This window comes from Acinonyx jubatus, chromosome C1 (assembly GCF_027475565.1).
Source record: "Acinonyx jubatus isolate Ajub_Pintada_27869175 chromosome C1, VMU_Ajub_asm_v1.0, whole genome shotgun sequence".
Taxonomy (NCBI): domain Eukaryota; kingdom Metazoa; phylum Chordata; class Mammalia; order Carnivora; family Felidae; genus Acinonyx; species Acinonyx jubatus.
In genome coordinates this window covers 20,124,040-20,140,716 of record NC_069381.1, presented here as the reverse complement: position 1 = coordinate 20,140,716, position 16,677 = coordinate 20,124,040, and the positions used below count along the sequence as shown (strand labels likewise).

The 16,677-nt window shown below is 46.1% G+C and overlaps 1 protein-coding gene and 1 long non-coding RNA gene across 5 annotated transcripts in view; one reads left to right on the top strand and one right to left on the bottom strand.

The window, feature by feature from the left end:
- The window catches only part of WDTC1 (WD and tetratricopeptide repeats 1), a 64,775-nt gene extending 61,434 nt beyond the window's left edge, over positions 1 to 3,341 (bottom strand). For 2 of the 3 annotated variants that reach the window (XM_027059957.2, XM_027059959.2), the window contains exon 1: positions 3,027 to 3,340. The gene's annotated coding sequence lies outside the window, so the exon portion shown is untranslated. Of the gene's footprint in view, positions 1 to 3,026 lie in introns of all 3 variants that reach the window. The other variant, XM_053209692.1, reaches the window with a different exon arrangement.
- Positions 3,342 to 3,863: 522 nt separating this feature from the next.
- LOC113599463 (uncharacterized) lies at positions 3,864 to 14,008 on the top strand. 2 transcript variants are annotated; one of them, XR_008293341.1, is made up of 4 exons: positions 3,864 to 3,971; positions 6,268 to 6,357; positions 12,967 to 13,058; positions 13,566 to 14,008. It is a non-coding gene; the product is annotated as an uncharacterized LOC113599463 (long non-coding RNA). The 2 variants fall into 2 exon arrangements; XR_003420327.2 differs by lacking the exon at positions 13,566 to 14,008 and having other exon boundaries at positions 12,967 to 13,176.
- Positions 14,009 to 16,677: the final 2,669 nt, after the last annotated feature.

Genomic DNA, 16,677 nt, shown 5'->3' with positions numbered 1-16,677 from the left:
CACAGATGAGGAAACTATAGCTCAGAGAAGACACACAACTTACCCTATGTTACACAGCGAAGATGGTACAGACAAAGGTTCAAATATCAGCTCTACTACTACTAACTGCGTAACCTCTAGCACGTTTTTTTTAACTTTCTGGAGCCTCCATTTCCTCATTTGTAAAGTGGGAATAATAATAATTCCCACTTCATAGGGGATTTGAGGATTAAATGAAGTATTGTAGGAAAAGTGTCTAACAAGTGCCTGGCACACAGTATGTATGCAATATGCGTCGGTTTTTTTACAGATCACAAAAACAGGAGTTTGACTCCATTTCCATATAATAATAGGGTTTAAAATACTGAAAGACTACTCAGTCAAATTACCTAAATAAGCATGAACTCCTCTAGTATATCCTGGATAAGAAGTGGCGAAGCCTCTGCTTGAATACCTACAATGATGGGTAACTCACTCCCCCACAAGGTGGCCCATTTTGTTTTTAGAAAACAAATTCTCTCCTATCCAGCCAATATGCACCCTCTTCGAATTTCCATCCCTTGATCCTAGTGCTACACCCTGGTTTGAATCCTGAACATTTCCTTTGTTAGCTGTGTGACCTTAGACAAGTTATTTAATCTCTCTGAACTTGTATCTTCACATGTATAATAGGGAAAATGATTTCTGCCTACCAGAGCAGTGATGAGGGTTAAATTAGATAAAGTAAAAACACCACCTAGCACACAGTCCAACATACCAGGCCCTCAATAAATGTCAGTCACATTTTTGAATGTATTCTAATTGGTAAATACCTCTTCAAGTAAGTTATTCATAATTAAATGTACCACCAAGGGATTGGTTTCTGATGAAAACCGTCAGGAGTTTTGAAACGTAGGAGTTATGGGAGTCCCTCTGCAATGGCGGCCCAAAGATGCAGTGGAATCCAGAAAGGTAAGGATGAAAGAAGAAAGGAGTCAGGATCACTCAGTGACCCAAAAGAAAGATAAGTATCACCATATTACATGTTGTCTAGGATTCCCTCTCTGAGACCCAGGACTGCACACGTGGGCCACATTCCCTAACTTAAAAAGAAGAGAAGAAAATAATTAAAAAATAATTAAAAGTCACAGTTCTGGGTCTTTGTAGCAATTGGCCCCTCAAAATCCAAAGATGTTTAGCAGAGGGCTTTAAGATCTTCAGTCGTATACTTCCAGATCCTGAAGTCTACATGTGCGAAAAAAAACCCTAATATGATGTCCCATGAGTCACTATTGAGTTCCTTTAAGCTAGAAAATTTGTCAGCTGCATGACAACTCTAAAACCCAAAAGTGGCAAATTGCCAATGTTAATACCATCACCACAATCATTACACATATTCTCTTTCTTTCAGTAACTCCAAGGTAAAGAGTCTCGGGCAGACATATGAGTTGTTGTTCAATTATTCTTCAGAGGTGACCCAAAGCACTGCTTCTACAAATTGAGATGTGGCTTGAACATAAGTGCCCCCCAATAAGTCAAAAGAGGGAAGGATAGCAGGACCCCAGTATTAAAGCAGCAGGATCACAGACTATGGCAGAAAAGATTGTTTCCCATTTGCCAATGAAATACAACAACCTGTAATGAAGATTCACTGTTAGTCTCAGAGTTAGCCCAAATGAGCCTTACCAGTTACTCTTTGGTCTGTGATAGAGGATCAAATTATTATACTCAACAGCCAAGATTCAATTCAATCTCTTTAAAAATGTAAGAATTACAAGGAAGAATAGGCCAAAACTCAAACCAGAAATAGCCTTAAGTAGGTCCTTCACTTAGCGAAGAGACTGGCCACTCCGGAGGGACTTTAAGGTATAGAAAAGCTCTGTTCAGACCACTGAGCATATCTGTGCCCTAGGTAGAGATTTCATAATGTTTTTGAGTCAGGAGGTGTCTTCCGAATAGTTTTCTTCTCAAAACGGTTCCAGGCTCTGTTAAAAGGGAACACTTAACTGCCACTTTACTCTGATCATCTACCCCATCCTTGCAAAGAATGGGGAAGTTACAGCCACCCGATCAGGCTTCTAAACTCACAAACCTAAGAGGAAAACTTTAAAGTTGCTCTACCACTACCTCAGGACGTTAAAGGAAGTCACCGAAAAAAAAGGACTTTGAGGAAAACAGTCAAATTAGGCAGCCAGACTTTAGTCATAAGTCCTGACACGTCTTTTCTAGAGACCCTGGTAGTACACCTGCAGAGGAGAGTCAGAGGTCACTAAGCAAATTCAACCTGGCTGGCAAGGGGGAGGGGGGGTACGACCCACTGCAGCCTTCAGTGACAAGAATCGTATCCTACTGGTTCAACCTCTCTTCTTTTCCACACTTCCTATTTCCCTTTGAGGTGGGTACTGAAGAGCCCGTTCCCAAGTAAAGGCCCTCTGTATGGGCGTTACAGTCGCCTGGTGGAAACACCTTGGCAGACTTCAGCTTGGTGCCAGGATGGGCCACTGAAGGCATCTGCAGCTGCAAGAAGCCTGACCACGGACGGACACACGGGACGGACGGACGGACACACACACACACACACACACACACACACACACAGAAAGAGAGAGCGAGAAAGAGCGAGCGCGAGAGCGAGCGAGACAGAGCGAGAGCAGGAGAGCAGGAAACTAAGAGAGCAGGTCAGGTCAACGTAGCCCTCCCAGCACTTCCACCTGCCCCCTTCTTCCTGAGACCCGCGCCAGATCAGACGTCAAACAAAAAAGTCCGCAAAAAAGTCCCGTGATGGGACGACTTCCACCTCTCCCTTGGCAGAGCCTCCCTGAGCCTCCCGCACCACCCACGTCCCGGCCAGCCCTCCATCCCCACCCCGCCCCGGGCCCACTGTGCCCTTCGCCCCAGCGAGGCCTGCCCCCTCTCGGGACACCCCGGAGCCCCGAGGCAGGCGGGCTCAGGCCCCCGGGCCGGCAGGGCTGCGGCCGGCCCAGAGCGAGCGGCCCGTGTGCCGGGGCTGCGGGAGCCGGTTCTTGCTTTGGCGCCCGGCGAGGGCAGGGGGCGGTGGCTACCCGTACCTGTCAGGCCTCTTCCCAGGACCGGCGGCGGCGCAACTTCAGGAGCCCATGTCCGTCCGGGGGGCCCGGCCCCTCTCCCGGGAAGGGGGGGCGCGGATCCCGGGGAGGGGGCTGGGGGCCCGGGCAGCTCTAGCCCCTTCCCATGCTCCCCGCCCGGCGCCTGGCCCGGGCCGGACAGCGCCTCCGCCCGCCCCTGCGCACCGCCTCACACCCGCGCTCACACACACTCACACTCCCTCGCGCGCTCTCACACACGCACTCCCCTCCCTCCTCCTCCTCTGTTTATCTCCTCCAGCTGTCTGGGGACCCAGGAGAAGCCCAGCACTGCGCCTGCGCCACGCAGTCTCCGCCCCCGCCCCGCGCCTCACAGCCGGCGGCTACGCTACGGAGAGAGCGTCCGGCGGTTTCCAGAATAGCTAGACGGGCCCCTCCCCCCTCGCGCGCCCGGTCAACGTCTGCTGCCGGCGGTGCCTACTAACCTGCTAGTGGGGGAGACCCGCACCGCCGCGACCAATCCGCTCTTGCGCTCGCCGGACCGGCAGCCAGTGGGCAGGCGGGAAAGCCGGGCTGAGCCCCGGCGCATCCTGGGAGTCGTAGTTTCTCTCCGTCGAAGAGCTCCTGCCGGGCGGGTTCACCCCGCCCAGTTGCCATTAGTTACCCTGACGCACCGCCCACCCCACGTCCACGTAAAATGCTCCCTCGCGTTGCTTCTGGGGCACTTCTTACACTCACCCAAATGCTTCTCAGAGCCCGGCGCAGTCTCCTAAGAGCCTTACCGAGACTTCCTCAGATCCCCTGAATTGGGAGACTTTTCAGGCTGGGGCCCCAGTGCCCCCCCCCCCCCCCCAAAGCCGACCTTCATCTTAACTCCTTCCTGACCAGGGTGGCTACTGAAGAGGCGCATTCCTCACTCTTGTTCCTGGGCCTCAAGGAAGAGGAGAAAAGGTAATCAGTCAGTTCTACGCAGAGTGGCTTGGAGGGGAGCCAACCACACACAACTCTGGAAACCCTCAGGCTGACAGAGACAAGGTCCATCTGAGACTAACTGGTGGAGGCACTACTGTTCCCACCTCGAAGGAAGAGGAAGTTCCAGCCTAGTGGAGTGCCAAGTCTGACAGAGGAGACACCCTCCTCTCTAAGGAAGTTGCCAAGGTGACAAGGGAGGCATCGTGCCTAACTTATGAAGGCAGAGACCGGGCCCCACCCAAGAAGCGCCTAAAGTCAGAAAAAGATATTGTCATCTCTCGAGAATGGAAACTTGTCACTCACCTGTAGGGTGCCATTTGTCAGATAAAAATAATTCACTTTTATTGAGCATTTACTATGTCCCCACTGTATTGAGTATAATTTTTAGATACTCTTACTATCTGGGTTTTGCAGAAAAGAAAGCTGAGACACAAAGGTTAAAAGCTGCTTGCCCAGGGTCACATAGCTGACAAGGAACCAAATAGGGATTCAAACCTAGATCTGTATTACACCAGAGTCTGAGCTTTTGAACACTGCCTGTCCCTCCAGTGAGAACCAGGCAGTACCCACTCTCAGAAAAGAATATACATATTTAGCATTTATAGTGTTTGTCCCATGTTTATCACTCCATGACTTGCTTGTTTTTTCCTGCTTCTGCTCACATCAAGTGTATAAATTAGTCTGTGAGCTCCCAAAGGGTGATTTCTTCCCATTTGGAGGACTTAGAACCTACTTGCAAATTCAGCTTTGTGAAATGCCTATAAATGTGGGTCATTCTTCCTGATTTCTCCCCCACAGATGTTCCACTGAATATAAAAAATCATAAACTTTAGGACTAAAAGAGAGCTTTAAGATTATCTATCCGTAGCTCTCCAGGCTCAGGCTGAAACCCTGGCTAAGGTCACTGGCTCAATTAAATTGAATAATAGCTAACATGTATTGAACATTTACCATGAGAGATAAGTTCTTATCAGCGAATTAAGCAATACTCCCACAAATCACATAGTTGGTACAGTTGGGATTAAAACCCAGATTATTTGAATCCAGAACTTCCATTTTAAACCATTGCTCTATGCTGGCAATGTCACAGAGACTCTTAGAAATACTGACAGAGGGGCACGTGGGTGGCTCAGTCAGTTTAGGCATGGGACACTTAATTTCAGCTCAGGTCATGATCTCATGGTTCATGAGATTGAGACCTGAGTCAGGTTCTGCCCTTGAAGCCCAGAGCCTGCTTGGAATTCTCTCTCCCTCTCTCTCTGCCCCTTCCCTACTCATGCACATGTGTGCATACTCTCCCTCTCTCTCTCAAAAATAAACAAAACTTAAAAAAATAAATACAGAGAAGTGTGGGTGATGTTTCTGTGATTACTAGCACAGTCTTTGTTTGACACATAGTAGACAGTCAGTAAATATTTGTTTAGCAGAATGAACTTTGTTGTTACGGAATGGATGATAGGATGAAAAATATTAATAATAGCTGCAGCTACAATTAATTGATTATTTTCTGCCAAGAGCTCGCTTGCCCTCTCATGCACTCTCTTTCTCTTTTCTACATATATGAATATATATGCATATATGAGTATATTGCATGCCTATACATGTATATGCATATATGTATGTACAAGTGTATATATTTATCTATGTATACACACCTACATTCACACACTAACTCATTTGATTCCCACAACCACCTTATGATTTAGGTATTATTCCTACTCCCATTTTTAAAAATATGTTTATTTTGAGAGAGTGCGAGCACGCACCGGGGAGGGGCAGAGCATGAACAGGGGAGGGGCAGAGAGACAGGGAGAGAGAGAATCCCAAACAGGTTCCAAGCTGTCAGCACAGAGCCCAATGCAGGACTTGATCTCACGAACCTGTGAGATCATGACCTGAGGCGAAATCAAGAGTTGGACACTTAACTGACTGAGCCACCCAGGTGCCCCCCCCTCCCATTTTTACATAGAAAAAACAGATTCAAAAAAGAAGATATTGTCATCTCTTAGAATGGAAACTTCTCATTCTCGCTTCCAGCCATAGATGTTTGAGAACTTTCTAATCAAGAGAGCTGGGCTACTTGGAGAGGTGGTAAGCTCTCTGTCTTTGATAGTATTCAAGGGTAGGATAGTTCAGGATACCGCAGAAGCAATTATTCTATTGGGTAGATATTTAAGTGATACTTCCAATATTCTCTTGTTTGGCTTTTGGAAGCAGACAAGGATTATTCAAATAAGGCTTGTGACAATGAATGTAGCTCCTTTTTCTCTCCTAGGTGCACTAGATAATGCCCCAACTGAGCAGCTCTGCAGAGGCAGTCACTGATACAACCATTTTCATTTCCTGATTGGACTCCTGGGAAAAAGTGGGTATATTCAACCTAAAATTGAAGATTCTCTTATTCTACAACCCAGAAATTTTACTTCTAAGAGTTTAGAGGAAACATTACATGTGTGCACAAGGAAACACGGCAAGGAACACTACTTCTGGCCCGTTATGATAGCAGAAAAAGTAAAAAAAAAACCTATAGGGGAATGGATGGATGAATCATGGTTTATTCATATAGCGAAGCACTACACAACCATATTTTTCTACGAAAAACACACGTTAACTATCAACACGTAAGATGTTTATCCATGCGTCAGCTAAAATCACTGAGTACCCCTGCTCTTCCTGTACTGCCTCCCACTTCCCTCACTGATACTTTGTGTCTTCATCTGTAACTAGGGCTAATAAATCCCTCACAGGATTGTGGTTTAAAACAAATGAGGAAGGGGCGCCTGGGTAGCTCAGACGGTTGAGCATCTGACTCTTGACTTCAGCGCAGGTCATATCCCAGTTCGTGAAATCGGACTCTGCGCTGACAGTTTGGAGCCTGGTTGGAATTCTCTCTCCCCTTCTCTCTCTGCCCCTCCTCTGCTTGTGCCCTCTCTCTCCCCAAATAAATAAACTTAAAAAAAAAAACAAACACTAGGGGCACCTGGTTGGCTCAGTCTGTTAAGCGTCTGACTTGGGCCCAGGTCATGATCTTGCGGTTTGTGAGTTCAAGCCCCATGTTAGGCTCTGGACTGACGGCTCAGAGCCTGGAGCCTATTTTGGATTCTGTGTGTGTGTGTGTGTGTGTGTGTGTGTGTGTGTGTGTACACCTCCCCCACTCACACTCTCTCTCTCTCTCTCAAAAATAAATAAACATTTTTAAAAAACATTAAAAATTTTTATAAAAAATCAGGGAGATAACTTCTGATACTTAAACTCAGAAAAAAAAACCAGATCAAATAGAATTCCAATGTTTTAATGTACATGAGGAATAGTTAACCTTGCAGGCAATAGATCAAGTTTCCTTCCCCAGGGACCGGGTTAGTGCATCAAGGCACTAAAAAGCCAAGACTCTGTTACCTGTTGGAAGAACAGGTTATTTAGCCTCTTTATGCCTCTGTAAATAGAGTATACCATATGCCGCTATCTACTTGACAAGAGTTATAAATAGAAATTAGCAGTATGTATGTGGGACACACTGAAATTATGAAATTCAAATTTTAAAATACCAGTGAATTGGAGGACTGACACTACACAACGTCAAGACTTATTATAAAGCTATAATAATCAAGTCAGTGCAGTATTGGCAAAAGCACAGACAAGTACGTTAATGGAACAGAATAGAGAACCCCAAAGGAGACCCACGCAAATATAATGAACTGATTATTGACAACGAAGCAAAGACTATTCAATGGAGAAAAGGTAGTCTTCTCAGCAAATGGTGCTGGAATAACTGGACATCCACATAACAACAACAACAAAAAATCTAGATACTGCCCTTACTTACATCTTTCACAAAAATTAACTCATATGGATAATATACCTAAATGTAAAGCACACAACTATAAAACTTCTTGAAGATAACTCAGGGGAAAATTTAGGTAACCATGAGTGGGGTGATGAGTTTTTAGATCCGTGAAAGAGAAACATGGAAACCTGGATTTTATTAAAATTAAAAACTTCTGTTCTGCAACAGACACTGTTAAGAGGATAAAAAGACAAGCTACAGAGTGTGTGGGGGAGTGTGGATTTGCAAAACACATATCAGCTAATGGACTTGTATTCAAAATATATAAAGACCTCTTAAAACTCAACAACAACAGGGGCACCTGGGTGGCTCAGTCGGTTGAGCGTCCAACTTCGGCTTAGATCATGATCTCACAGCTCATGAGTTCAAGCCCCGCGTTGGGCTCTGTGCTGACAGCTCAGAGCCTGGAGTCTGCTTTGGATTCCGTGTCTCCCTCTCTCTCTCTGCCCCTCCCCTGCTCATGCTCTGTCTCTCTCTCTCAAAAATAAATAAACATTCCGAAAAAATTTTTAAAAAAACCTCAACAACAACAACAACAACAACAACAACCCAATTAAAAAATGGACAAAGATCTGGACATCTCACCAAAGAAGATGTACAGGTAGCAAATAAGCATATGAAAAGATGTTTCAAGATGCTCAGCATCAGATGTCATTAGAGAGCTGCAGCTCAAAACAACGTACCACTATACGCTTATAAGAATGTCTAAAATCCAAAAAACTAACAATGCCAAATGCTGGCAAGGATGTGGAGCGACAGCAACTTTCATTCATTGCTGGTGGGGATGTAAAATGGTACAGCCACTTTGGAAGACAGCCTGGCAGTTTCCTATAAAGCTAAACGTAGTCTTACCATATGATCCTGGGATTGCACTCCTAGGCATTCACTCAAATGAGTTGAAAACTTACATCTACACAAAAACCTGCACACACAGATTTACAGCAGCTTTATTCATAACTGCCCAAAACTGGAAGCACCCAAAATGGCCTTCAAAAAGTGAGTGGATAAATAAGCCATGGTACATCCACACAACAGAATATTAATCAATGATAAAAAGAAATTAGTGGGGCACCTAGGTGGCTTAGTTGGTTAAGCGTCTGACTCTTGATTTCAGCCCAGGTCATGATTTCACATGAGTGAGTTCTAGTCTGTGAGTTCTAGTCCCACATCGGGTTCTATGCTGACAGTGCAGAGCCTACTTGAGATTCTCTCTCTCTCTCCCCGTCTCTCTCTGTCCCTCCCCTGCTGTGCTTTCTCTCTCTCAAAATGAATAAATAAACTTTAGGGGCACCTGGGTAGCTCAGTGGGTGTAGCGTCCTACTTCGGCTCAGGTCATGATCTTGCCGTCCATGGGTTCGAGCCCTGCGTTGGGCTCTGGGCTGACAGCTCAGAGCCTGGAGCCTGCTTCAGATTCTCTCTCTCTCTCTCTCTCTCTCTCTCTCTCTCTCTCTGCCCCTCCCCCTCTTGTGCTCTCCTTCTCTCTCTCAAAAATAAATGAATAAACTCAGGTAGGACCAATCAGAGCTAATTCAGGGGCTTTTCCTACAATGATGGCAAGGGGGTGTCTGTTTGTTCTCAACTGGTAGCTGTGTCCAGGTCCTCTAACCCTGGAGCTGCAGTGACCAGCACTGGGTGAGAGGTTGGTCATCTGAGGATGGATCAACATGGAGAAGAGTAGAAGTGAGTTGGAGGGAGACAGAGGGAGGAAGAGGAAGAGAGAGAGAGAGCTGCCGGATCCAGCCTGAAGACAGACAAATACCCGGGGACTTTTCAGTTGCAAGAGCCAAAACATTCCCTTTTATTCTTAAGTCAGTTAATTTAATGTAGTTATTTAACAAGCACTTAATAAATGCCAGGAACTAGTCTAAGAGCTCTACAAATATTAACTAGTTTACTCTTGTGACAACCCTATGAAGGCAGGTAATAGAGTATTTTCATTTTAAACATGAGAACACAGAGGCATGGGATAGCTAAATAACTTGGCTGGCTCTCTCTTGGGATGTTTGTCCTTAGAACCTGGCCACAATTTGACCTGACTCCAGACAGATCCCACACTTACTCCTTTGGCCGTAGTTTTCAAGTTCTCCTCGTCTACCTCCATCTTTCATTAGTACCGTAGTCACAGACCCTCTATACTGTTTTGCATTTAATAGCTTCCCTTAAGTTCACTTTAAATCAATTCACTTCTTTGATTTGTCCCAAGCCATAATGTCAGTGACATCATGAGCTTGATGCCCTAGACCTATCTTTCTATGAAAAACACACGTTAACTATCAACACGTAAGATGTTTATCAACACTTAAGATGTTTATCCATGCGTCAGCTAAAATCACTGAGTACCCCTGCTCTTCCTGTGTTGCCTCCCACTTCCCTCACTGATACTTTGTGTCTTCATCTGTTAACTAGGGCTAATAAATCCCTCACAGGATTGTGGTTTAAAACAGATGAGGAAGGGGCGCCTGGGTAGCTCAGACAGCTGAGCGTCTGACTCTTGACTTCAGCTCAGGTCATGATATCAGTTCGCGAGATCTGACTCTGCGCTGACAGTTTGGCGCCTCCTTGGGATTCTCTGTCTTTCCCTCTCTCTTTGCCCCTCTTCTGCTTGCTCTCTCTCTCTCTCTCTCTCTTTCTCAAGATAAATAAATAAGCTTTAAAAAAAATGAGGAAATAACTTAGGCACTGCTTTGTTGATTGTAAATCATGAAACACAGAGAGGTACAATAGCTGTTAAGATGACTAACTCCCCAAGGGCAAGGATGAGGGTTTTGGGGTTTTGACCTCTTATGTTTCATCTTTATACCAGTCTCTTTCTCTTGGCTACATGCCAGTCTTACTAAGTTGTGTTTATGTCCTTGGATGGGCTCTGTTTCTCTCATTGGAAGATTTTTGCCCAAACATTCTCTACACTGTCACACTCTTCCCATGGGGGCAGAGTGTGCTTTTCAAAACTGGCCACAGTGGTATTTTTTGTCCCATGGTTATTCTATGCCAGTAAGGTTTGGGGGAATTTGATTTGTGCCCATAGTAACTAGAACACCTCCTCTCTTTGCCTGGCTCACTCCTACTTGTTCAGCTCTCGGATGAAATGCCTCTTCTTCTAGAAGGGCTTCCCTGAGCAAAACTGGGGTAGGTCCCTGGTCATAATCTCCCATAGCATCTTCTACTTCCTCGTTTGTGACTCTTATTTCACCTGCCATGATTTTTTTTTTTCACTGTCGGCTTTTCCTATTCTGTGAGCCCTCTGAGGGCCGGGACCATGTCTGCCTGCAGGATTTCCAGCAGCTAGCCTGGTGGATACCTGCACACAGGGGCTCTCAGTACTTATTGAGGGAATTAATGGATATAGAACTAAATGAGACCAGTGACAGGTTGCAGCTGCGTGAGGAAGGCTGGGACAAAGTTTGAAAAGAAAGGCAAGGTAGTGTGAACAGCACCAAGCTAGGGAAGTGTGAAGAATGATAGAGGCCAGAAGAGCCCTCCTAATCTAGTTTTGAGGATCAGGAAGAATGGGCTACCCGGGAGTGAGATTTGAACCCAGGCTTCCCAGGAAGATCCACAATATGAACACACAATGTTTTAGTTGAATCACACATGCCCATCTTGTCCTGCCACAAAATTCTCCAAATCCTTGCTACTTAAAATGTGCTCTGGGACCGACCACAATGGTATCACCAAGGAGCTTGTTAGAAAAATGCAAGTTCATGGGCTGCACCCAGACCTACTTTTTAGTTTATTTATTTATTTTTTTAGAGAGAGAGAGAGAGAGAGAGCGAGCAGGGAGGGACAGAGGGGGGGGGGCGAGGCGGAGAGAGAGAATTCCAAGCAGGCTCCATGCTGTCAGCACAGAGCCTGATGCGGGGCTTGAATCCACGAATTGTGAGATCATGACTTGAGCCAAAATCAAGAGTGGGACGCTTATCCAACTGAGCCACCCAGGTGCCCCAGATACTGTGTTTTATCTAGATAAATAAACACATCAAAGCTTAAGGCACTGTACCTTGATTGCAGAAGCTGTAATTTTTGGACTTAGTACCTTACACGCATTCAAATGTCAGCTCCATGAAGGGAGGGTTTTTACCCACCTTATTCTCTTCTGTATCCCCCAGTGCTTGCATATGATTAAAAACCCAAGCTGAGAGCTAGGAAACCTTATGCACTTAGTGTTACACTCTCCAGTGCTCTCACAGAGGATCCATAGAATACTGAAGCTGGGAGGACCTCAGTTACCAGCCAATGCTGTCTGTTCAAACTACCTGCAAAAATGGGGGGGGGGGTGCTCTATATCTGTGCCGTCAAATATGATAGCAGCTACCCACAACTGTCTATTGAGAGCTTGAAACGTTGGTTAGTATGACTGAGAACTGAATTTTAGATTGTAGTTTTAATTAATTTAAATTTAGCCACACGTGACTAGTGGCTACCACATTGTCATCACAGGCCTAGACAAATCCTTTGTTCAATGGACAGGAAGACTGAGGCTTAAAAAAAATGTCAGTGACTTGAGTAAGCTCACACCGCGAGTAGATGGGCACCTCGATGTGATTTGATGAGCACCGAAGTGAAGCGCACAGAGCTTAGAAAGAGACAGGTCTAGGTCTCTGGTAGTGGTTTCAGGCCCAAGAAACTGGGCAACTCAAATAACTTCTCTGGGCCTCACAACTCTTTTGTAAAAGGAGGCCTTTTACGTTGCATTTGCTTGCTCTAAAATCCCTTCTAATTGTTCGCGTTGAAAGGTTCTAAAGGGCTCTTTTTGTGCCCTCCTTGCACAGTGCCACCTAGTGGCGCTCTATGAACCCTGCATCTCCTCCTCCATCAATTTCTTGATGGAGGATGGAAACTCTTGTGAGTTGACCACTCCCTTACTGTGAGTGATTTGGCCATCAGATCCCACTCCAGTCTACTCTCCTCACAGACTTGGGCAGCAGTTCGGTGCTGGCACTGCTAGATGTCCCAGGGCTTTTCCTGACCACCTCCTACACCCTTCAACCACAGGAACAAGCTTTGTGGCTTTGTTCTTGGTGAAGCCATACCCAACTTACATGTCAAAAGTCCCTGTGTCTGGTCCGTGGCATGGCAGCCACCTCCTCTTCCAAGCCCCCGGTTTGAGTTTTTCTCTCTCTCTGGACACAGCTCAACTGATGACCAAGAAAAGAGCCAAGCAGGTGGAAATCCATGAGGCCCTTAACATCAATCTGGAGACCAGTGCAAGAAAGTTTCTGGAGGTTCTTACCCCCAGGATCATGTGACCTTGAACAAGTTATTTAATTTTTCTGAGCCTTAGTTTGCACAGTAGAAATAAAAAATATCTATTTCTTGGGTAGTTTTGAGAATCAGAAACAACATGTACTTAGTGCATAGTAGGTGATCCATAAATGGCAGTTGGTTATAATCACAGTAATAACATACACCTTCTATTTGGTTGGGACTGATATCTGAACTCTAGGGGATGCAGAAGAGTTGTAGAAGATGTGATCCCAGGAGGCTGCCACAGCAGTTGTAAACAGCAGCCTGCCACGCGGAAGCAAGAATAGATAATTGAAGGCAGGGTATAATTAAGTGCAAAATGGTGGGTCATGGCCTGAGAGTGCTGCAGGAGCACAGAGCCAGGAAAGATAATAATCATCCTCATGTCTCATCACACTTCAGTGTTTACACTGTTCTTTAACATCTATAATTTTACTTATAACAGCTGTGAAGTGGATATTAATGTTGTCATCCCCATTTTACAGAAGGAACTGAGGCTCTGAGCAAAGAGGGGACTTGAGCTAGAGGCATCCTGACTCAGTTACATCCTTCTTTCCACTCCCCAGAAGGTTTTCTGGGTAAGTCTGGACTTGGGATGGTCTTAAAAGTTGACAGGCATCAGAGAAACAATGGAGGTTCTTCAAGCAGGGATACGGATTGGGGATTCAGGGGAAGAGAGTATGAAATTGGCCCAGATGAACACCGGATCCCTCTGAGTGGGGAGAAAGCCCTGATTCTATACACTAAGGATTCCTAACCCAGCCTGGTGGGGCAGAAGAGGTTGGAGAGGGCTTCCCGGAGAAAGTGGCATCTAGGCTGAGACCTGAATGATGAACAGGTGTTGGCTAGACCTCCCAGGGAGAAGAAATATGAGCGCATTTGGGGAACTGGAATTGGTTCAACCAGGCAGGAGCAGAGTGTGTTAAAAGTGAAGCTGTGGCCAGATGGGGCAGAGCCTTGTAAGCCACATTAAGATCTTAAACTTTATTTCAGGCCACTGAGGAATCAATGGGATGTTTATCCAGGTAATTTGAGCTTTAGACAAATCACTCTGATTGCAATGTGGAGACTGAATGGCAGGGGACAAACTGGAGACAAAGACTGGTAAGGAGGCTGACGCAGCACCCAGGCAAGAAAGGAGGGCTGCCTGGTGGAGAGAGCATAGCAGAGACTGAAGATCTTGCAGATTTGGGAGACAATTTAAGAGGCAGAATGGACTGGAGTTGCTGATTGATTGGAAACTGCTGGTGTGTTGGGGGGGGCGGGGAGAGTCAGGCAGAAAGAGAGGAGGTGAGGATGACCTCTGGTTTCTAGCTGGAGCAGTTGCGTGGGTGGCTGGGTTTATCCCTGGGCTGGGGAAGAAGAGGGAGAAGCAGTCCCTTGCAGGGAGAGCAAAGGGGAGGGGCTTTGAAGGGTGAGGGGATTTAGCAGCAGATGGGGATGAGGGGGTACTCTTAGTGGAAGAAAGCAGAATTTCCTCTTTTTATTCATTCAATACATTAGGGACCTACTATGTGTCAGACACCAGGAATGCAGCAGTGAACCAAACAGACCAGGTCCTTGTCCTCATGAAGTTTACATTCTAGCGGGTAGAGACAGACAAGAAGCAGAGAAATAGGTAAATATGTTAAGGTAGGGCAGTTGCTACGAATGACGAAGAGTAAAGGGAGGTGGGTGATGGAGGCTGCCATTTGGATGGGGTGATCAGGAAAGGCTTCTCTGACTTTTAGGCAGAGATTTGAACAAAGTGAGGCAGTGATATGGGGAGCAGCCGTTCACCCTTCTGGGTAGAAAGAAGGGCAGGGCTTAAAGGGAGAGGTTCTCTGTATGCTGGGGCCACGCTAACCATGGCAGGGGGTGAGTTCGGAAACCGGTTTTGCTTTCTCCTTGTTCTGCCACTTACCAGCTGCATGATCTTGGGCGCGACACTTACCTTCTCTGAGCCTCAGCGTTCTCATCTACAAAATGGGTATACTACTACAGAGTTGCTAGGAGGACCAAACAAGGTTATGCATAGTGCCTGGCACAGAACAGATTTCTCAGTAACTGTAGCCTTTTGTTTTCTTTTTCCGTGGAGGGATTAAAAGTTATAGGATGGAGAAAACTGATTTCATTGAGCTGAGGTGAGAATCTGATAAATTCTGTCATTGAACTCTCATGGCTACGACTGGTGGCTGGTGCACACCAATACGTTCTGTCACTTCCTTTTCCTCTCCCTTCTTTTCCTCTCCCAGCTTCTGACCTTGATGTATTTGTTTCCAAGCAAGCCTGCTGAAGAGAGACTGATACTGGACAATTCTCCTGACGGCACGGTATCCTAGGTTCAATCTAGAAGTCCCTCTTTTGCACCCGAGCGCCCTGTCCCAACCGATGACTGGTTTCAGTTCACTCTGGGAGGAAGGAATAAACAGAGAGGGTGTGGTGGAAAAAATGACTCAACCCAGAGCTTGGTGATTTTTACAAGAAAGCTCCACCCTGCCCAGGGGTCTCTGTGCTAGGTGGGCGGCTCCAACCCTTACCGGGTGTGACATGTTGAGATTCTAAATGCTGAACCTCCAAGGACCACTGAACCAGCACCGAGTAGGGGTGGCAGGGTGGATCTTGGAGGTGGCCATCTCTGTGCTAGTGACTTGGATTCATGCCAGAGCTTGGCCTCTGCAGGCAAAGAAGGAAGAGCATGTGGAAGGAAGGGGCATCAGAAGGGGAGGATTGTAGGGGGCCTCAGGAAGCTGATCTGTGTGACCATGGCTGAGTCATTGTGTAATCAGTCACACCCTTGCTCAATACCCTTCAATGGTTCCCCATTGCCACAGGATAAAGTCCTAAAGGCTCAACCAGAACCCAGCCTACAGTCTCAGGCGGGCCTGCTACTCTACCCCTTCACATGCTTCCTACAATGCTTTCTGCTTAGAATAAGCAAGACTGTCTTTTTTTTTTTTCTGATGCTTTTCTCCATTTCACATATATGTGTAGTTGTATATATGTCTATATTTCAGTATGCACACATATATACACACACACTCACACATCATATATATATATAAAACCAAACTTTTCCTTTAGAATAATTTTAGATTTAAAAATTTTTAATGTTTATTTCTGAGAGAGAGTGCACAGTGCACATGGGGGAGGGGCAGAGAGAGAGGGGGTCAGGGGACCCAAAGCGGCTCTCTCTGCTCTGACAGCAGAGAGCCCAATGCAGGGCTTGAACTCATGAACCGTGAGATTATGACCTGAGCCTAAGTCAGATGCCCAATGGACTGAGCTACTCAGGCGCCCCAGAACCATTTCAGATTTAAAGAAAGATGTAGGGGCAGCCCCAAAGGTGCAGCCTGGGTGGCTCAGTCTGTTGAGCATCCGACTCTTGATTTCATCTCAGGTTATGATCCCAGGGTCGTGGGATCGAGCCCCGCTTCAGGCTCTGCGTTGAGTGTAGAGCCTGCTTAGGATTCTTTCTCTCTCTCTCCCTCTGCTCTCTACCCCACTTGCACTCTCTCTCTCTCTCTCAAATAAAAAAAGAAATAAAGAAAAGGTACAGAGATAGTCAAGAGAATTTCTATATATGATTTACCCAGCTTCCCCTAATATTAACATCTT